Source organism: Manis javanica, chromosome 16, assembly GCF_040802235.1.
Source record: "Manis javanica isolate MJ-LG chromosome 16, MJ_LKY, whole genome shotgun sequence".
Classification (NCBI taxonomy): domain Eukaryota; kingdom Metazoa; phylum Chordata; class Mammalia; order Pholidota; family Manidae; genus Manis; species Manis javanica.
In genome coordinates, this window is record NC_133171.1 from 65456791 (window position 1) to 65480430 (window position 23640).

The 23640-nt window shown below is 37.6% G+C and overlaps 1 protein-coding gene across 1 annotated transcript in view; it reads left to right on the forward strand.

The window, feature by feature from the left end:
* LOC108400704 (histone H2B type 1-L) overlaps positions 1-23640 on the forward strand; it is a 489024-nt gene that overhangs the window by 246375 nt on the left and 219009 nt on the right. The window lies entirely within an intron of this gene.

A 23640-nucleotide genomic window follows, 5' to 3' on the forward strand; every position in this document is an offset into this window, starting at 1 on the left:
AATAAAAATCATTAACATGCTCAAGGAGGTACAGAGAAATATTCAAGAACTCAGGAATGAATTCCGGTCAGAGATCCAATCATTGAAGAGCACAATGGAGGGTATTAAAAGCAGTTTAGGTATGGTGGAGGAGATGATAAATGACATGGAAATTAGAGAAGAGGAATACAAAGAAGCTGAGGTACAGAGAGAAAAAAAGGATCACTAAGAATGAAAGAATATTGAGAGAACTGTGTGACCAATCCAAACAGAATAATATTCACATTGTAGGGGTACCAGAAGTAGAAGAAGAGAAAAAAAGGGATAGAAAGTGTCCTTGAGGAGGTAATTGCTGAAAATCTCCCCAATCTGGGGAAGGAGATAGTCTTACAAGCCATGGAGGTGCACAGATCTCCCAACATAAGGGATGCAAGAAAGACAACACCAGGACACATAGTAATTAAAATGGCAAAGATCAAGGATAAGGACAGACTATTAAAAGCAGCCAGAGAGACAAATAAGATCACATACAAAGGAAAGCCCATCAGGCTATCATCAGAATTCTCAGCAGAAAACTTACAGGTCAGACGAGAGTGGCATGATGTATTTAATGCAATGAAGCAGAAGGGCCTCGAACCAAGAATACTTTATCTGGCAAGATTATCAATTATATTTGAAGGAGGGATTAAACAATTTATAGATAAGCAAAATCTGAGAGAATTTACCTCACACAAACTGTCTCTACAGTGTATTTTGCAGGGACTGCTATAGATGGAAGTGCTCCTTATGTTTAATAGCTGTCACCAGAGGTAATGAAACCACAGTAAAGAAAGAACAGCTAATTACTAAGCAAATGCAAAATTAAATCAACTATCCCCAATGTCAACCAAGGGATACACAAAGAGTATGGAATATGATACCTAACATATAAAGAATGGAGGAAGAAGAAAAAGGAGGAGAAAAAAGAACCTTTAGATTGTGTTTGTAATAGCATATTAAGCAAGTTTAGTTAGACTCTTAGATAGTAAGGAAGTTAACCTTGAACCTTTGGTAACCATGAATCTAAAGCCTGCAATGGCAATAAATACATACCTGTCAATAACCACCCTAAATGTTAATGGTCTCAATGAACCAATCAAAAGACATAGAGTCACTGAATGGATAAAAAAACAAGACCCATCTATATGCTACCTATAAGCAACTCACTTTAAACCCAAAGACTAAAAGTGAAGGGATGGGAAAAGATATTTCATGCAACTAACAGGGAGAAAAAAGCAGGAGTTACAGTACTTATATCAGACAAAATAGACTCCAAAACAAAGAAAGTCACAGAGACAAAGAATGGCATTACATAATGATAACGGGGTCAACCCAACAAGAAGATACAACCATTAAAAATATCTATGTGCCCAATACAGGAGCACCAACATATGTGAAACAAATACTAACAGAATTAAAAGGGGAAATAGAATGCAAATGCAATCATTCTAGGAGACTTCAACACTCCACTCACTGTGAAGGACAGATCAACCAGACAGAAAATAAGTCAGGACACAGAGGCACTGAACCACACATTAGCACAAATGTACCTAACAGACATCTATGGAAATCTGCACCGAAAAGCAACAGAACACACATTCTTCTCAAATGCGCATGGGACATTTTCAAGAATAGGTCATACACTAGGCCACAAAAGGAGCCTCAGTAAACTGAAAAAGATTGAAATTGTACCAACTAGTTTCTCAGACCACAAAGGCACGAAAATAGAAATAAATTACTCAAAGAAAATGAAAAATCCCAAAAACACATGGAGGATTCACAACATGCTCCTAAACAAATGATCAATCAATGACCAAATAACAACAGAGACCAAGCAATATATGGAAACAAATGACAACAATAATTCAACACTGCAAAATCTGTGGGATACAGTGAAGTGGAAAGTATATTGCAATACAGGCCACCTCAGGAAAGAAGAACAATCCTGCATGAACAATCTAAACTCATAATAAACAAAACTAGAAATTAAGAACCAAGGAGGCTGAAAGTCAGGAGTAGGAGGGGCATAATAAACATTAGAGCATAAATAAATAAAATCAAGAAGAATAAAACAATAGAAAGAATCAATTAATGGAAGAGCTGGCTCTTCGAGAAAATAAACAGAACAGATGAACCCCTAGCCAGCCTTATCAAGAAAAAAATAGAGTCTACACACATAAACAGAATCAGAAGTGAGAAATGAAAAATCACTAGACACCACAGAAATAAAAGTAAATATTAGAGAATACTATAAAAAATGATATGCCAACAAAGTGGATAAACTAGATGAAATGGACAACTTCCTAGAAAAATACAACCTTTTGAGGCTGACCCAGAAAGAAACAGAAAATCTAAACAGAACAATTACCAGCAGAGAAATTGAATTGGTATTCCAAAAAAAGACTACCTAAGAACAAAACACCTGTACCAGATGGCTTCACCATTGAATTTTATCAAACAGTTAGTGAAGACCTAATACACATCCTCCTTAAAGTTTTTCAAAGAGTAGAGAGGAGGGAATACTTCCAAACTCATTCTATGAGGCCAGCATCACTCTAATATGAAAACCAGGCAAAGACACCACAAAAAAAAAGAAAATTACAGACCAATATCCCTGATGAACATAGATGAAAAATACTCAACAAAATATGAGCAAATCAAATTCAAATATACATCAAAAACATCATCCATCATGATCAAGTAGGATTTATTCCAGGGATGCAAGGATGGTACAATATTCAAAAATCCATCACCATCATCCACCACATCAACAAAAAGGACAAAAACCACATGTCATATCCATAAATGCTGAAAAAACATTCTACAGAATTCAACATCAATTTATGATAAAGACTCTCAACAAAATGGGTATAGAGGGCAAGTACCTCAACATAATAAAGTCCATATATAACAAACCCACAGCCAACATTATACTTAACAGTGAGAAGCTGAAAGCTTTTCCTTTAAGATTGGAAACAAGACAAGGATGCCCACTCTCACCACTTTTATTCAACAGAGTACTGGAGGTCCTAGCCACGGCAATCAGATAACACAAAGAAATAAAAGGCATCCAGATTGGCAAGGAAGAATTTAAACTGTCCCTGTTTGTATATGAGATGATATTGTACATAAAAAAACCCTAAACAATCCACTCCAAAACTACTAGATCTAATATTTGAATTCACCAAAGTTGCGAGATACAAAATTAATACACAGAAATCTGTTACCTTCCTATACACTAATGATGAACTAGGAGAGGGAAAAATCAGGAGAACAATTCCATTCATAGTTGCATCAAAAAGGGTAAAATACCCAGGAATAAACCTAACCAAGGAAGTGAAAGACCTATACTCTGAAAACTACAAGATGCTCATGAGAGAAATTAAAGAAGATACCAATAAATGGAAACACATCCTGTGCTCATGGATAGGAAGAATTAATATTGTCCAAATGGCCATCCTGCCTAAAGCAATCTACAGATTCAATGCATTCCCTATCAAAATACCAACAACATTCTTCAACAAACTGCAACAAATAGTTTTAAAATTCATATGGAATCACAAAAGAGCCCGAATAGCCAAAGCAATCCTGTGAAGGAAGAATAAAGAAATAAAGCAGAGGGGATCTCACTTCCCAACTTCAAGCTCTACTACAAAGCCACAGTAATCAAGAAAATTTGGTACTGGCACAAGAACAGAACCATAGAGAAATGTAACAGGATAGAGAGCCCTGATATAAACCCAACCATATATGGTCAAATAATATAAGATAAAGGAGCTATGGACATGCAGTGGGGAAATGAGAGCCTCTTCAATGACTGGTGTTAGCATAATTGGACAGCTACATGCAAGAGAATGAAACTGGAATATTGTTAAACCCGTAAACAAAGGTAACCTCAAAATGGATCAGAGACTTGAAGGTAAGTCATGAAACCATAAAATTCTTAGAAGACAACATAGGAAAAAAATCTCCTGAATATAAGCATGAGCAACTTCTTCCAGAATGCATCTCCTCGAGCAAGGGAAACAAAAGCAAAAATGAACAAATGGGAGTACATCAAACTAAAAATTTTCTGTATGGCAAAGGACACCATCAGCCAGACAAAAAGGCATCCTAGAGTATGGGAGAAGATATTTGTAAATGACATATCCAACAAGGGGTTAGCTTCCAAAATATATAAAGTACTAACATGCCTCAATACCCAAAAAGCAAATAACCTTATTAAAAAATGGGCAGAGGGAGGCAGAGCCAAGATGGCTGCTTGAGTAGGACAGTGGGAATCTCCTCCCAAAAACATATATATTTTTGAAAATACAACAAATACAACTAATCCTAAAAGAGAGACCAGAAGACAAAGGACAACAGCCAGACTACATCCACACCTGCAAGAACCCAGTGCCTGGTGAAAGGGGTAAGATACAAGCTGCAGACCAGCGGGACCAAAGCACCCCTCACCCCAGCTCCTGGCAGGAGGAGAGGAGTCAGAGCGGGGAGGGAGAGGGAGCCCAGGACTGCTAAACACCCAGCCCTAGCCATGCACATCAAGAGTGCACACACAGTCTATGTGTGGGGTGCTGGATACTAAGGAAACAGGACAGTAAGACCTTTGAGCAGGTCCCGAAGCCGGCGCTCCTGTGACAAAGAAAAGCAAGTGCTTTTTGAAAGTCTTAAAGGGACAGGGACCCCACAGCTGGACGGAAGCATCCCGGGTCGCAGTCCAGAAGTTGGAAATTCCAGGGAACACCGGGTGCACTAACCCCCTGGGCAACAGCTCTGAGACCCCTCACAGAGGTAAACAGCCAAACAGCCCCCGATCCATTACTCCTCCAGGGCCCCACCATAGCATAGCAGCAGCCTGAGGATGGCCATGCCCACAGCAAGGGAGCTTCCTTCATACCAGCTGGGCAAGATACACAGACACAATCTACATGCGATTGCCAGCACAAGCCACTACGGGTCGCAGTTGTCCCAGTAAAGAAAGGCCAGGAGCCAAGTAGAAAGAGGCTTGACTCTCCCAGCTGATAGATAAGTCAATAGCACTCCACTACACCTATCAACATGAAAAGGCAAAAAAATTTGATCCAGACAAGACTAACCCAGACAGCTTCGACATCTTCTACATCTTCCCCTGAGAAGGAACCTGGGGAGATAGATTTAACCAATCATCCTGAAAAAGAATTCAAAACAAAAGTCATAACCATGCTGATGGACTTGCAGAGAAATATGCAAGAACTAAGGAGGGAGAATACAGAAATAAAACAATCTCTGGAAGGACTTCAAAAGAGAATGGACGAGATGCAAGAGACCATTAATTGACTAGAAAACAGAGAACAGGAATGCAGAGAAGCTGATGCAGAGAGAGATAAAAGGATCTCCAGGAATGAAAGAATTTTAAGAGAACTGTGTGACCAATTGAAATGAAACAATATCCACCTTATAGGGGTACCAGAAGAAGAAGAGAGAGAAAAAGGGATAGAAAGTGTCTTTGAAGAAATAATTGCTGAAAACTTCCCCAAACTAGGGGAGGAAATGGCCTCTCAGAACACAGAGGTACACAGAACTCCCATGACAAGGGGTCCAAGGAGGGCAACACCAAGACACATAATAATTAAAATGACAAAGATCAAAGAAAAGGACAAAGTATTAAAGGCAGCCAGAGAGAAAAAAAAGGTGACCTACAAAGGAAAACCCATCAGGCTATCATCAGACCTCTCAACAGAAACCCTACAGGCCAGAAGAGAATGGCATAATATACTTAATGCAATGAAACAGAAGGGCCTCAAACTAAGACTACTGTTTCCAGCACGAATATCATTTAAATATGAAGGAGGGATTAAACAATTCCCAGACAAGCAAAAGTTGAGGGAATTTGCCTCCCACGAACCACCTCTACAGGGCATCTTACAGGGACTGCTCTAGATGGGAGGACTCCTAAAAAGAGCACAGAACAAAACACCCAACATATGAAGAAGGGAGGAGAAGGAATAAGGAGAGAAATAATCATCAGACCGTGTTTATAATAGCTCAATAAGTGAGTTAAGTTAGACAGAAAGATAGTAAAGAAGTTAACCTTGAACCTTTGGTAACCACAAACTTAAAGCCTGCAATGGTTTTAAAGAAAAGTACATACATTTCAATAATCACCCTAAATGTAAATGGACTGAATGCACCAATCAAAAGACACAGAGTAATAGAATGGACAAAAAAGCAGGAAGCATCCATATGCTGCTTACAAGAGACTCACCTCAAACCCAAAGACATGCACAGACTTAAAGTCAAGGGATGGAAAAAGATATTTCATGCAAACAATAGGGAGAAAAAAGCAGGTATTGCAATACTAGTATCAGACAAAATAGACTTCAAAATAAAGAAAGTAACAAAAGATAAAGAAGGACATTACATAATGATAAAGGGCTAAGTCCAACAAGAGGATATAACCATTATAAATATATATGCACCCAATACAGGAACACCAACATATGTGAAAAAAATACTAACAGAATTAAAGGAGGAAATAGAATGCAATGCATTCATTCTGGAAGACTTCAACACACCACTCACTCCAAAGGATACATCCACCAGACACAAAAATAAGTAAGGACACAGAGGCACTGAACAACACACTACCACAGATGGACCTAATAGATATCTGCAGAACTCTACATCCAAAAGCCACAGGATACACATTCTTCTCAAGTGCACACGGAACATTCTCCAGAATAGACCACATACTAGGCCACAAAAAGAGCATCAAGAAATTCCAAAAGATTGAAATCCTACCAACCAAGTTTTTAGTCCACAAAGGCATAAAACTAGAAATAAATTTCACAAAGAAAACAAAAGGGCTCACAAACACATGGAGGCACAATAACACAGTCCTAAATAATCAATGGATCAATGACCAAATCAAAATGGAGATCCAGCAATATATGGAAACAAATGACAACAACAACACAAAGCCCCAACTACTGTGGGATACAGAAAAAGCAGTCTTATGAGGAAAGTATATAGCAATCCAGGCATATTTGAAGAAGGAAGAACAATCCCAAATGAATGGTCTAATGTCAGAATTATCAAAATTGGAAAAAGAAGAACAAATGAGGCCGAAGGTCAGCAGATGGAGGGACATAATAAAGATCAGAGAAGACATAAATAAAATAGACAAAAATAAAACAATAGAAAAAATCAATGAAACCAAGAGCTGGTTCTTTGAGAAAATTAACAAAATAGATAAGCCTTTAGCCAGACTTATTAAGAGGAAAAGAGAGTCAACACACATCAACAGAATCAGAAATGAGAAAGGAGAAATCACAATGGACCTCACAGAAATACAAAACATTATTAGAGAGTACTATGAAAACCTATATGCTAACAAGCTGGAAAACCTAGGAGAAATGGGCAACTTCCTAGAAAAATACAACCTTCCAAGATTGAACCAGAAAGAAAGAGAAAATCTAAACAGACAAATTACCAGCAACGAAATTGAAGCGGTAATCAAAAAACTACCAAAGAACAAAACTCCCAGGCCGGATGGATTTACCTCAGAATTTTATCAGATATACAGAGAAGACATAATACCCATTCTCCTTAAAGTTTTCCAAAAAATAGAAGAGGAGAGAATATAACCAAACTCATTCTATGAAGACAACATCACCCTAATACCAAACCAGGCAAAGACCCCACCAAAAAAGAAAACTACAGACCAATATCCCTGATGAACGTAGATGCAAAAATACTCAACAAAATATTAGCAAACTGAATTCAAAAATACATTAAAACGGTCATACACCATGACCAAGTGGGATTCATCCCAGGGATGCAAGGATGGTATAACATTCAAAAGTACATCAACATCATCCACAACATCAACAAAAAGAAAGACAAAAACCACATGATCATCTCCATAGATGCTGAAAAAGCATTCGATAAAATTCAACATCCATTCATGATAAAAATTCTCAACAAAATTGGTATAGAGGGCAAGTTCCTCAACATAATAAAGGCCATATATGACAACCCCACAGCCAACATCATACTGAACAGCGAGAAGCTTAAAGCTTTTCCTCTGAGATAGGGGACAAGACAGGGATGCCCACTATCTCCAGTGTTATTCAACATACTACTGGAGGCACTAGCCATGGTAATTAGACAAAACAAAGAAATACAAGGAATCCAGATTGGTAAAGAATAAGTTAAACTGTCACGATTTGTGGATGACATGATATTGTACATAAAAAACCCTAAAGACTCCACTCCAAAACTACTAGAGCTAATATTGGAATTCAGCAAAGTTGCAGGATACAAAATTAACACACAGAAATCTGTAGCTTTCCTATACACTAACAATAAACTAATAGAGAAATCAGGAAGACAGTTCCATTTACAATAGCATCAAAAAGAATAAAATACGTAGAAATAAACCTAATCAAGGAAGTGAAAGACCTATACCCTGAAAACTATAAGACACTCTTAAGAGAAATTAAAGAGGTCACTAACAAATGGAAACTCATCCCATGCTCCTGGCTAGGAAGAATTAATATCATCAAAATGGCCATCCTGCCCAAGGAATATACAGATTCGAGGCAATCCCTATCAAACTACCAACAACATTCTTCAATGAACTGGAACAAATAGTTCAAAAACTCATATGGAAACACGAAAAACACCGAATAGCTAAAGCAATCCTGAGAAGAAAGAATAAAGTAGGGGAGGGATCTCATTCCCCAACTTCAAGCTCTACTACAAAGCCACAGTAATCAAGACAATTTGGTACTGGAACAAGAACAGAGCCACAGACCAATGGAACAGAATAGAGAGTCTAAACATTAACCCAAACATATGTGGTCAACTAATATATGATAAAGGGGCCATGGACATACAATGGGGAAATGACAGTCTCTTCAACAGATGGTGCTGGTAAAACTGGACAGCTACATATAAGAGAATGAAACTGGATCACTGTCTAACACCATACACAAAAGTAAATTCAAAATGGATCAAAGACTTGAATGTAAGTCATGAAACCATAAAACTCTTAGAAAAAACATAGGCAAAAATCTCTTAGACATAAACATGAGTGACCTCTTATTGAACATATCTCCCCAGGCAAGGGAAACAAATGCAAAAATGAACAAATAGGACTATATCAAGCTGAAAAGCTTCTGCACAGCAAAAGACACCATCAATAGAACAAAAAGGTATCCTACAGTATGGGAGAATATATTTGTAAATGACAGATCTGATAAAGGGTTGACATCCAAAATATATAAAGAGCTCACACACCTCAACAAACAAAAAGCAAATAATCCAATTAAAAAATGGGCAGAGGAGCTGAATAGACAGTTCTCTAAAGAAGAAATTCAGATGGCCAACAGACACATGAAAAGATGCTTCACATCGCTTGTCATCAGAGAAATGCAAATTAAAACCACAATAAGATATCATCTCACACCAGTAAGGATGGCTACCACCCAAAAGACAAGCAACAACAAATGTTGGCGAGGTTGTGGAGAAAGGGGAACCCTCCTACACTGCTGGTGGGAATGTAAATTAGTTCAACCATTGTGGAAAGCAGTATGGAGGTTCCTCAAAATGCTCAAAATAGAAATACTATTTGACCCAGGAATGCCACTTCTAGGAATTTACCCCAAGAATGCAGCAATCCAGTTTGAAAAAGACAGGTATACCCCTATGTTTATTGCTGCACTGTTTACAATAACCAAAATATGGAAGCAACCTAAATCTCCATCAGTAGATGAATGGATAAAGAAGATGTGGTACATATACACAATGGAATATTACACAGCCATAAGAAAAAAACAGATTCTACCATTCGCAACAACCTGGATGGAGCTAGAGGGTATTATGCTCAGTGAAATAAGCCAGGCAGAGAAAGACAAGTACCAAATGATTTCACTCATATGTGGAGTATAAGAACAAAAGAAAACTGAAGGAACAAAACAGCAGCAGAAGCACAGAACCCAAGAATGGACTAATAGTTACCAAGGGAAAGGGACTGGGGAGGACGGGTGGGAAGGGAGGGATAAAGGCGGGAAAAAAAGAAAGGGGGCATTATGATTAGCATGTATAGTGTTGGGGGGCACGGGGAGGGCTGTGCAACACAGAGAAGACAAGTAGTGATTTTATAGCATCTTACTATATTGATGGACAGTGACTGTGAATGGGGATGTGGGGGGGGACTTGGTGAATGGGGGAGCCTAGTAAACATATTTCCTTCATGTAATTGTAGATTAACGATACAAAAAAAATACAGGCTATGAGATAGCATGTTTTGAAAAATCCCATTTTAGTTTTTAAAGAAGTGAAGAATATAATTCTCCAAAGAATTAAAATTTGTTTATTCTGGGAAGTGGCATTATTTTTAAATTTCTTGTCTGTTTCTGTATTTTTTGTATTCTTAATTATAAAAAACAAAGACTATATTTTTAATTTTGTAAATGAGTTTTATTTTGATATGGTAAATGTCACATTTATAGCATTTGTAGCATTAATAAACTGAAATAACAAGGCAGAAAAAAATGGGCAGAGGATATGAAGAGACAATTCTGCAAAGAAGAAATTCAGATGACCAACAGACACATGTAAAGATGCTCCACATCACTAATCATCAGGAAAATGCAAATTAAAACCACAATGAGATATCACCTCACACCATTAAGGATGGTCAGCATCAAAAATACTAAGGACAGCAAATGCTGGCGAGGATGTGGAGAAATTGGAACCCTCCTACAGTACTGGTGGAAATGTAAGCTAGTTCAACCACTGTGGAAAGCAATACGGAGGTTCCTCAACAAACTAAAAATAGAAGTACCATTTAACCCAGGAATCCCACTCCTTGTTGATTATGCAAAGAATACAACTTCTCAGACTCAAAAAGACATGCCCCCCTATGTTTATCACAGCACTTTTTATAATAGCCAAGATATGGAAGAAACCTAAGTCTCCATAGGTAGATGAATGGATGAAGATGTGGTATATATACACAAAGGAATACTATTCAGCCATAAGAAAGAAACAAATCCTACCATGTATAGCAGCATGCTCAGTGAAATAAGCCAGGTGAGAAAAACAAGTGCCAAATGATTTCCCTCATTTGTGGAGTATAACAATGAAGCAAAACTGAAGGAACAACATAGCAGCAGACTCACAGACTCCAAGAAGGGACTAGTGGTTACCAAAGGGGAGGGGTGTGGGAGGATGGGTCAGAAGAGAGTGAGGTGGGGATTGAGGGGTATTATGTTTAGTACACATGGTGTGGGGGGTCATGGGGAAAACAGTGTAGCACAGAGAAGGCAAACAGTGAATCTGTGGCATCTTACTACACTGATAGACAGTGACTACATTGGGGTATGGGGTGTTTACTTGATAATTTGGGTAAATATAGTAACCACATTGTTGTTTCATGTGAAACCTTCATAGAGTGTATATCAATAATACCTTATTTAAAAATTTAAAAATAAATAAATAATAATAATGTAAAAATAGAAACTATATTCTCCTTTGAAACCCTAATATATCTAGCTCCCTACTCAACATCTTTACTTAGATATCGATTAGACATCACAAAATTAAAACAGAGCTGTTAAAATCCACCACCATTATTCCCTTGGCCTTTCACATTTCCATAAGTGACATCACCATACAAGTTGCTCAGGCCTGAAACCTAGAATGTATGGTGTGTCTGTGTTTCCTTTCTTCCTTCCTTCCTTCCTTCCTTCCTTCCTTCCTTCCTTCCTTCCTTCCTTCCTTCCTTCCTTCCTAATCACTCCATCAACCATCAGAGTCTTTTCATCTCCACATTCATATATCCAAAATTCAAACGTTTCTTCCCACCTATTTTGCCATGTCCTATATTCCCATAATAGCTTCCTTCCTAATTTCCCCAACTCTACTCTTGCCTACTGTAGTCCATCCATCACATAGCAGCCATGTGAGCTTTCTAATTAACCCATATGGTACTTAAAACTCCTCACTGACTTCCTAGTATAACCAACATAAAATCCAAACATATTACAATAACCCATTTGGCTATAATGTGGCCCCTACCTACCTTGCTCACATCTTCCTTAAATCTTTTCACTATGCTCTAGCAGGCTTCTTTTTATTCTCTTCAATATCTTTCTTTCAGAACTTTTCCATTCCTGTTTCTTTCGTTAACAGAAAGTTTCCCTTCCAGATAATCACATAACTTCTCATTTAGGTATCAACTCAAATACCACCCTTTTTCTGACCACCCTAGCTAAAATAATTCCCAGTCTCATTATAGCATGTATGAATACTGGAACTTATACTTAAGTGTATTTTTGTATCATTTACCTACAATTACATGAGGAACATTATGTTTACTAGACTCCCCCCATCACCAAGTCCCCCCCACATACCCCATTATAATCACTGTCTGTCAGTGTAGTAAGATGCTATAGAATCACTACTTGTCTTCTCTGTGTTATATCTTTATTATCTTTCTTCTCTCACTAGAATTGAAAATTTAAGGATAACAACTGTTCATTTTTTCCCATCATTATATTTTCAGTCCTTAAAACTATACAGTGACTGATTTACAGCTGATTACATTCTGAAGGGTTATTTGTTTAACCTCCTCAGAGTTCAGTATGTATGTGTTTGCTTTTTTGTGGTAGCTTATAAATAAATTGGCTTTTACTACTTCAAATTTGGTACATTATTAAATGAAGTGTATATTGAAATGTACAGGAAGAAAAACACCTGTTTCTGTTCTCAAGAAATAAAAGTGACACTTCTAGAGGCCACATCTTTTGTAACTTGTAGGGTAATTCAGTTACATGTGAGTAGGTCCCTGGAGGCAGCTGAAAGAAATGGTTTGTGAAGAAGATATATTGTTTTTAGCATGTACCCTAAATAAGACATCTGTAATTTACCTGGATAATGGCATCAGTCACATTTGTACTTTGACTAAGGACTCCAGTTTCTAGCACCACTCCTAATTCTTCACCACCACCTATTTCAGCTGGATCTGGTAGTTTCATGTTCTTAATAGGAACTATAATTGTCAAAGTTTAGGCCAAGGATAAAAGCACCTTTAGAATCATTTTTCTTAAGTTAACATATTAGCTCTGTTTCTTACTATGTCACTTGGGCCACAGTTTATTTCTAAAATGAATATGTTTTGCTTAAATATTAAGGTTCTTGCAAGGACAAAATGAGTTAGTCTGTTAAAAATGCTTGCATCTGGCAGTAGTAAGCACTTGGCAAATGATAGCTATCAATTTTTTCTTTATCTGTACAAGTAATTGTTATCCTTCCAGATATGCTATGTATGTTTAAAACAGTCCCAAGTCATGGGAATTAAAAATAACATCAATAATAGGATAAACATTATCAGTATAGGTGGACAGATGAAAGACATGGCAGCATATGACAAACTACTGAAATGCTGTTGCTATTCAGTAAATACTGCACATCTAAGTTCACTTAATTACTATTTCTAAACAAGAGATGCATCTTTTAAAGTACCCTACTGTTGATCATCCCTGAATCATATTTTTCTTTTAAACCTTTCCTGTTTATTTAATTTGGCAGTAGTTTCTCATGCCTAGGACTAAGTCTTGGTAGTAAAGGTCAATGGGAATACCAGTAGTTAGAAATTTCTGCTTGGGATGAGCCTTCTTCAAAGTTTTCAACTTTGGGACGACAGACTCCAAAGAATATCTCTGAGGCTTAGGAAGGTACTCTGACCATGAACATGGAGAAGGAACACAGACAGAAGCAAGGCAGTTCAGTTACATTTGAGCAGGTGCACCTAGCATTTCTGCATGTTTGGCCAATTCTGCTACATCAGCTCTCTGGCCCCCAGTAGGCACTGAACTAACTCAATAACCTTTGATTTGTTAGCCGAGGCCAGAGATGCACAGAAAATAACTTGGAGCTTCTTGGAGGTTCCTGCACTAAGACAATTACTGATCATCCTGCCTAAGGGGTGTCAGGCATGAGTATAAAATCATCATCCTTACAGTGGTGAGTAGGCATTGGGGTTGTTGGAAAATCTGGAGAGGAAGCTTAATGAAACGGCAGCAGGTGAGGAAAGAAGGTCTAATCCAATGTTTTTCGTACTACAGGTCCCAACCTTTAAGTAGATAAATTGATTGAATGTGTTGTAGAGAGCACATTCTTACTTTGAAAAATTAAAGCTATTGAAAAATGAAAACATAGGTCACTGAACACTCATATATATTCACATAGATTCATCAATTGCAAACTTTTGTAACATGTGCTCTTTCTCTACATGCACACATACATACACATAAATATCGCTGAAAACAATTTAAAAGAAAAGTGCAAACCTCATCATATTTAACCTCTAAAGTACTTCACTTATCTTACCCAATTTAAGCATATAAAATACTATCTAATATAGAGTTTGTACTCATATTTCCAGATTGTCAATAAAATGTCCTTTAGATTTTTTTCTTTTAGCCAGGAGCTAATCAGGATGACATGATTTTTTTAATCACCTTTTTAAAATCTTCAATCTAGAATAGTCCCCCATTGTTCTTTTGTCTTTATTAACCTTGATATTTTTGAAGAGTCCAAGCCAAATAGGGAGTAATGCTCCATTGACCGCATTTGTCTGATTGTTTTCTCAATAGACTCAAGTTTAATGTTTTTGATAAGAACTTCATACAAGTAATGGTGCGTGTTTCTCATTGCATCACATCTTTAGCTAACTCCTGCCCATTTGTGGTCATGCTAAGTTTCACCTTTAACCTGCTGGCCAGATCTTTCCATTGCAATGAAAACAGAGTGTGTAATTAATAAGTAATCTCTGAAGTGATACTTTTAGATCTTTAATAGCATTTTGCTTTGTAAGTAAAGAAGAGAGTAAAAAATCCACTTGCACTGTATATACATACACACACACTGAAATACATATACCACACACATGTCTACCTGGTCACAATGTCAAACACATTATTTCTGTGTGTTGCATTCGAAGTGTTTCACTTGGTGTTTGGCTGCATTATTTCCAGTGCTTGAGGCTAGAGTGAAATGTATAAAATCTGGTTCTAAGAGGAGAGTTTCTGTGCTTGTTTCCACTAGACAATCTTAGAGTTTTATCTATTGGGCCACTCTGCTAAGATCTATATTAATTAAGAGAATTGAATAAAATTAATCTCTTTCTGTGTGATTTCTTATGTCCATTTTCTCACTAACCTAACTGATGATCCTTGATGGTATTAAGGTTGTTACTTGTGTGGTTCGAAGGGAAATGTTTAGAAGAGCACCAATAAGCATGGCAAGGGAAACAGTAAACATCCAGCTTTGATCAGTAGAAAGTCAACCATCATTGGAATGTTTAGGATTTGGCCCTCTGTAAGACATTGATGAGAGAAGGGTATTTGGAAGACGACCTGTGAGTAGGGTAACTTATGCCATTCAGAATGGATACGTCCCTCCAGTAGTTGTATCACATTCTTCTGAAACCTATTTCCAATCTTTTTATTGTTCTGGCTCCCATCTCCTTGTCTCTCCTAGGATGAAAATTCTTCTTCAACTTAACAAAAAAAAAATCATTATCTTTCCCTATTACAGAAATAATATGGGTTAATTCACATTTTAGGTAAGCAAAAGGAATAAAATAAAAATCAAGTGACTGGCTCTCTGATAACCTAGTGTCATTTTACACCGACCTAAAAATCACACATAATCACCTAAAAGGCATTAAACACCATCTGGGAAGAGTATTTTGGATACTGAAATACACTAATTCTCTGCCATTTCAATGTTTTATGGAGATAGTAGGTGAGAATATATGAGATATGTCCCAAAAAAGGTTATATAATCTCACTAAATATTCTTAGTACCCTAAACAATTTCCAGAGAAGCAAAAGTTGAAAGAATTTACCTCCCACAAACTCTCTCTACAGTGTATTTTGGAAGGACTGCTATAGATGGGACTGTTTCTAAGGCTAAATAGCTGTCATCAAGAGAAAATAAAACCACGGTAAAGAAAGTAGAACAATTAGTTATTAACCAAATGCAAAATTATATCAACTACACCCAAAGTCGGTCAAGTGACAGAAAGAGTACAGAATATGATACCTAATATATAAAGAATGGAGGAGGAAGAAAAAGGAGAAAAAAAGAACCTTCACGTTATGTTTGTAAAAGCATACTAAGTGACTTAATTAGACTGTTACATAGCAAAGAAGTTACCCTTGAACCTTTGCTAACCACAAATCTAAAGTCTGTAATGGCAATAAGTACATATCTATTGTTAATCACCCTAAATGTAAATGGACTGAATGCGCCAATCAAAAGACATAGAGTCACTGAATGAATAAAAATACAAGACCTGTCTATATGCTGCCTACAAAAGACTCAGTTCAAACACAAAGAGATACACAGACTAAAAGTGAAAGGATGGAAAAAGATAATTCATGCAACGAACATGGAGAAAAAATCAGGAGTTGCAGTGCTTATAGCAGGCAAAATAGACTTCAAAACAAAGAAAGTCACAAGAGACAAAGAGGGACATTACATAATGATAAAGGGGTCAGTTCAACAAGAGGATATAACCATTATAAATATATATGCACCCAACACAGGAGGACCTACATATGTAAAACAAATACTAAGTGAATTAAAGGGGAAAATAGAATGCAATGCATGCATTCTAGGAGACTTCAACACACCACTCACTCCAAAGGACAAATCAACCAGACAGAAAATAAATAAGTACACAGGGGCACTGACCAACACATTAGAACAGATGGACCTAACAGACATCTACAGATCACCACACTCAAAAGGAGCAGGATACGCATTCTTCTCAATTGCCCATGGAACCTTTTGAAAACAGATCATACTTATACTAGGCTGCAAAAAGAGCCTCAGTAAATTCAGAAGGATTTAAATTGTACCAACCATCCTCTCAGACTGCAAAGGTATGAGACTAGAAATAAATTATGCAAAGAAAATAAAAAAGCCTGCAAACATATGGAGGCTTCACAACATGCTCCTAAATAACCAATGGATCAATGACTAAACAAAAACAGAAATCAAGCAATATATGGAGACAAATTGAAACAACAACTCAATAACTCAAAAATCTGTTGGACGCAGTGAAGGCTATGCTAAGAGGGAAGTATATTGCAATACAGGCTTACCTCAGGAAAGAAGAAAAATCCCATATGAACAGTCTAAACTCACAATTAATGAAACTAAAAAAAGAAGAAATAAAGTCAAAAGTCAGGTAAAAGAGAGACATAATAAAGATTAGAGCAGAAATAAATAAAATAAAGGAAAATAAAACAGTGGAATCAATGAAAGCAGGAGCTGGTTCTTCGAGAAAAAAACAATATAAATAAACGCCTAGCCAGACTTATCAAGAAAAGAGAAAGCTTACACACACAGACAGAATAAGAAATGAGAAAGGAAAAATCACTACAGAAACCATAGAAATAAAAAGAATTATTAGATAATACTGTGAAAAAATTATATGCTAACAAATTGGATAACCTAAGAAGAAACAGAAAACTTTCTAGAAAAATACAATCTTCCAACAGTGACCCAGGAAGAAGCAGAAAATCTGAACAGACCAATTACCTGCAATGATATTGAATTGATAATCAAAACCTACAAGAATGAAACTCCTATACCAGACAGCTTCACCATTGAATTTTATCAAACACTTAGTGAAGACCTAATTATACCAGATAGCTTCACCATTGAATTTTATCAAACACTTAGTGAAGACCTAATACCTATACTCCTTAAAGTTTTCCAAAAAGTAGAAGAGGAGGGAGCACTTCCAAAGTCTTTCTATGAGGCCAGCATCACTCTAATACCAAAACCATATGAAGACACCACAAAAAAAGAAAATTACAGACCAATATCCCTGATGAACATAGAGGCAAAAATACTCAACAAAATATCAGCAAACCAAATTAAAAAATATATTAAAAACATCATCCATCATGAATATGGGAAACAAAAGTAAAAATGAACAAATGGGACTACATCAAACTGAAAAGCTTCTGTAAGCAAAGAACACTGTCAGTTGCACAAAAGGGCATCCTATAGTATGGGAGAATATATTCATAAACAATGTATCTGACAAGGGGCTAGTATCCAAAATATATAAAGAACTCACATGCCTCAACACCTAAAAAGCAAATAACCTCACTAAAAAATGGGGAGAAGATATGAACAGACACTTCTCCAAAGAAGAAATTCAGATGGCCAACAGGAACATGAAAAGATGCTCCACATTGCTAATTATCAGGGAAATACAAATTAAAACCACAATGAGAATTACCTCACACCAGTTAGTATGGCCAACATCCAAAACACAGGGAACAACAAATGCTGGTGAGGATGCAGAGATGCAATATAGGATGCAATCTATATTGTTGGTGCGAATGGAAATTAGTCCAACCATTGTGGAAAGCAATATGGAGGTTCCTCAAAAAACTAAGGATAGAAATACCATTTGACCCAGGAATTCCACTCCTAGGAATTTACCCAAAGGAAACAAGATCTCAGTTTCAGAAAGACGTATGTACCCCTATGTATATTGCAGCTCTTTTTACAATAGCCAAGATATGGAAGTAACCTAAGTGTCCATCAGTAGATGAATGGATAAAGAAGAGGCAGTACACATACACAATGGAATATTATTCAGCCATAAGAAGAAAACAAATCCTACCATTTGCAACATGGATGGAGCTAGAGGGTATTATCCTCAGTGAAATAAGTACAAAATGATTTCCCTCATTTGTGGAGTATAACAACAAAGCAAAACTGAAGGAACAAAATAGCAGCAGGTTCACAGACTCCAAGAAGGGACTAGTGGTTACCAAAGGGGAGGGGTTTGGGACAGCGTGTGGGGAGAGAGGGAGGAGGGGATTGAGGGGCATTATGATTGGCACACATAATGTAGAGGGGGTCATGGGGAAGACAGTATAGTGCAGAGAAGATAAGCCATGACTCTGTGGCCTCTTACTACGCTAATGGACAGTGACTGCAATGGGGTGTTGAGGGGACTTTATAATATGGGTGAATGTATTAACCACAATGTTGCTCATAGAAACCTTCATCAGAGTGTATATTGATGATACCTTTAAAAATATATAGTAATATTCTTAATTCTTAATGCTTATTTTTAATGCCTCTCTTCTTGCTCCTCTTAAGTGTAGGGAAAGTAGCTCTTTTGTGGTAAATTTCCAGTAACCCATTGAGTTCATTCAAAAAATTATTATTTAGTCTTAGTACTAAGTGCTAAATATTAGTCTATGAAAGATTAAGTGAGCTTGGGAATATGCAGCTCACATTATCAGTGAATCATGGCAGTAGTGAAAACAGTATTTAGTAAGCAGGCACCTAACGAATTTGTATTTTATGCCATTTAGGAAGATGGTATTTGCACAGCCAAGGTTTTGTTTGTTTGTTCTTTTTGTTTTTAGAATGAGACTTTGAGGAAGTGAGTCATGTTTGTAATCAGTGCCCATTAAGTATAAGCATTTTTTGATAGGGGGTGGGTTACTTGGATCTATGAGATACTGTGATCAAAGCATTATTAATTAAATTATTCCAATGTGATTATACAAAAGAATATCCAACCTAGAATTATGAACCTAGTGAAATTATCCCTCAAAAGTGAAAGAAAAATTCTTTCTCAGACAAGTGAAAATTGATGAAATTTATAGCTAGTAGACCTGCCTTGCAATAAATATTAAAAGAAGTTCTTAGAGAGAAAGAAAATATAGGTCAGAAACTTTTATCTACATAAATGAAAGGAAGGGTGCTATAGAAGGAATAAATCAAGTTAAACCCTTTTATTTTTCTCCTTTTTAATTGATCTAGCAGGTAATAGCTTGTTCAAATTAATAGCAACAGTGTATTTTTGTCTGATGCTAGTTGTATAACAGTCTTTTTGTCTGAAACTAGTACTGCAACACCTGATTTTTTCTCCCTGTTGTTTGCATGAAACATCTTTTCCATACCTTGACTTTTAGTCTGTGTATATCTTTGAGTTTGAGGTGAGACTATTGTAAGCAGCATATAGATGGGTCTTGCTTTTTTATCCATTCTATTACTCTGTGTGTTTTGATTGGTGCATTCAGCCTATTTACATTTAGGGTGATTATTGAAAGATATGTACTAATGCCATTGCAGGCTTTAGATTCGTGGTTACCAAAGGTCCAAGGGTAGATTCTTTACTATCTAACTGTCTAACTTAACTGCTTATTAAGTTATTATAAAAACAGTCTGATGATTCTTTATTTCTCTCCCTTCTTTTTCTTTCTCCTCCATTCTTTATATGTTAGGTGTTTTATTCTGTGCTCTTTTGTGAGTAGTTGATTTTATTTTTTGCCCTTAGTTAGTACTTGGTTTGTCTGCTTTCTTTGGTGTGATTTTATTTTCTCTGGTGACATCTATTTTGCCTTACGAGTGCTTCCATCTAGACCAGTCTCTTTAAAATATCCTGTAGAAGTGGTCTGTGGGAGGAAATTCTCTCAATTTTTGCTTGTCTGGGAATTGTTTAATCCCTCCTTCATATTTAAATGATTGTTGTGCTGGAAACAGTATTCTTAGTTCAAGGCCCTTCTGTTTCCTTGCATTATATATATGATGCCATTCTCTTCTGGTCTGCAAGGTCTCTGTTGAGAAATCTGATGATAGCCTGATGTGTTTTCCTTTGTAGGTGACCTTTTTTCTCTCTCTGGCTGCCTTTATACTCTGTTCTTGTCCTTTATCTTTGCCATTTTAATTATGTGTCTTGATGTTTTCCTCTTTGGGTCCCTTGTGTTGGGTGTTCTGTGGGCTTCCATGGTCTGAGAGCACATTTCCTCCCCCAATTTGGGGAAGTTTTCAGCAATTATTTCTTCAAATACACTTTCTTTCCCTTTTACTCTCTCTTCTTCTGTTACCCATATAATGCAAATATTGTTCCATTTGGATTGGTCACACAGTTCTCTTAGTATTCTTTCATTCCTGGAGATGCTTTGAACTCTCTCTGCCTCAGCTTCTCTGTATTCCTGTTCTCTGATTTCTATTCCATTAGTGGCCTCTTGCACCTCATCCAATCTGCTCTTCAGTCCTTCCAGAGATTTTTTCATTTCTGTAATCTCCCTCCTGTCTTCATCTCTTATCTCTTGCATATTTCTCTGAAGGTCCATCAGCATGGTTATTACCTTTATTTTGAATTCTTTTACAGGAATATTGGTTAAATCTATCTCCCTAGGCTCCCTCTCAGTGTTTGGGTGATTCTGGACTGGATCAGATTCTTCTGCCTTTTCATGGCTATAGAAGTAGTCATGGGCAGTTGGTGCATGTGTTAGCTGGGAGAACAAAGTCCCTTCCTGCTTGCTGATCACCTTGCCCTCCTTGGAGCAGCTTCCAGTTTTATTTCCTCAGCCACTGCAGGCAGGGCAGCCATTGGGGCAGCCCAGAGCCCTGTGGGGAGGGGCAGGTGCACTGGGTGTGCTCTCCTGTCAGAATGGCAACACTTGGTGCCCTGTCCTGGCTTCCTCTGTCTGTGCACACTGGTGGGGCCTCTGAGTCTGGTCCAGGCAGCTGCGGAGGAGGCTCTGGGTAGTTGCTGTGGGTGTGGCTGCTCTCAGGCTGCTCCACTGCTATGGCGGGGCCATGCCAGAGGGGGAATGGATGGGAGGCTGTTTATCGCTGTGAGGGGCTTCAGAGCTGCACTGCCTCCCAGGGGGCTGGAGCACCTGAATTTCCCCAGGATTCCCATCTGCTGGGCTGAGTGTCAGGATGCTTCCATCCAGCTGTGAGGCCCCTGTCCCTTTATGACTTCCAAAAAGCACTCGCTTTTCTTTTTTCCCAGGGCACTGACTGTGGGGACCCACTCACAGATTTTGCTCTTCAGTTTCCCTAATATCCAGCACACCATGCAATGTGTGTCTGCACTCCCAGTGCAGATGACTAGGGCTGGGTATTTAGCAGTCCTGGGCTTCCACTCCTTCCCTGCTCTGACTCCTTTCCTTCCACCAGGGAGCTAGGTGGTTGGGGTGCTTGGGTTCCACCGGGCCACAACTTGTGTCTTACCCCCTTCGTGAGATGCTTAGTTCTTGCAGATGTAGATGTAGACTGGCTATTGTACTATATCTTCTGGTCTCTCTTTTAGAAATAGTTGTATTTGTTGTATTTTCAAAAATATATATGGTTTTGGGAGGAGATTTCTGCTACCCTACTCACACCGCCATCTTGGCTCCTCCCCACTGAAGCCTGAGTTTTGACAAAAATTTTCTGCCCTCTGGGAATTTCATGAGTGAAAACTTTTCATTACTGTATTATTCAGGACTTCTTTTTTTGGTAGGTAACAAAACCTTGTCCAAACTATGTTAACAAAAAAAAGAGCAAATTTATTGGAAAGATGCAATGAAGCAGAAGGGCCTAGAACCAAGATTACTTTATCTGGCAAGATTATCATTTAAATTTGAAGGAGGGATTAAACAGTTTACAGATAAGCAAAAGCTGAGAGAATTTACCTCCCACAAACCATATCTATAGTGTTTTTTTACAGTTCCTGCACCTTTATCTTTTTTGTTGTTGTTTGTTTGTTGGTTGGTTGGTATCATAAATCTACAATAACATGAAGAATATTATGTATACTAGACTCACCCCATCACCAAGTCGCCCCCACATACCCCACTACAGTCACTGTCCATAATCATAGTAAGATGCTCTAGAATCACCACTTGTCTTCTCTGTGCTGTACAACCCTCCATATGATCCCCCCTACATTATGTCTGCAAATAGTAAAGCCCCCTTATTTTCCCCTTATACCTCCCTCCACACCCATCCTGCACAGTCCCTTTCCCTTTGGTAACTCTTAGGCCATTCGTGGGTTCTGTGAGTCTGCTGCTGTTGAGTTCCTTCAGTTTTTTTCTTTGTTCTTGTACTCCACAGATGACTGAAATCATTTGATACTTGTCTTTTCCCACCTGGCTTATTTCACTGAACATAACACCCTCTAGCTCCATCCATGTTGCTGCAAATGGTGGGATTTGTGTTCTTATGGCTGAATAATATTCTGTTGTGTATATGTACCACATCTTCTTTACCCATTCATCTACTTACGGACACTTTTTGGCTATTGTAAATAGTGCTGTGATAAACATAGCAGTGCATATGTCTTTTTCAAACTGGGCTGCTGCATTCTTAGGGTAAATTCCTAGGAGTGGAATTCCTGGGTCAAATAGTATTTCTATTTTGAGTTTTTTGAGGAACTCAAAAATACAGCTTTTTTTTTTTTTTGCAAATTTTTTAGGAAAAATACTGCTTTCCACAATGGTTGAACTAATTTACATTCCCACCAGTAGTGTAGGAGGGTTCCCCTTTCTCCACATCCTCGCCAACATTTGTGGTTGTTTGTCTTTTGGGTGGTGGTGATCCTTACTGGTGTGAGGTGATATATCATTCTGGTTTTAATTTGCATTTCTCTGATGATTAACTATGTAGAGCATCTTTTCATGTGTCTGTTGGCCATCTGAATTTCTTCTTTGGAGAAGTGTTTGTTCAGATCATGTGCCCATTTTTAAATTGGATTATTTGCTTTTTTGTTTGTTGAGGCACATGAGCTCTTTATATACTTTGAAT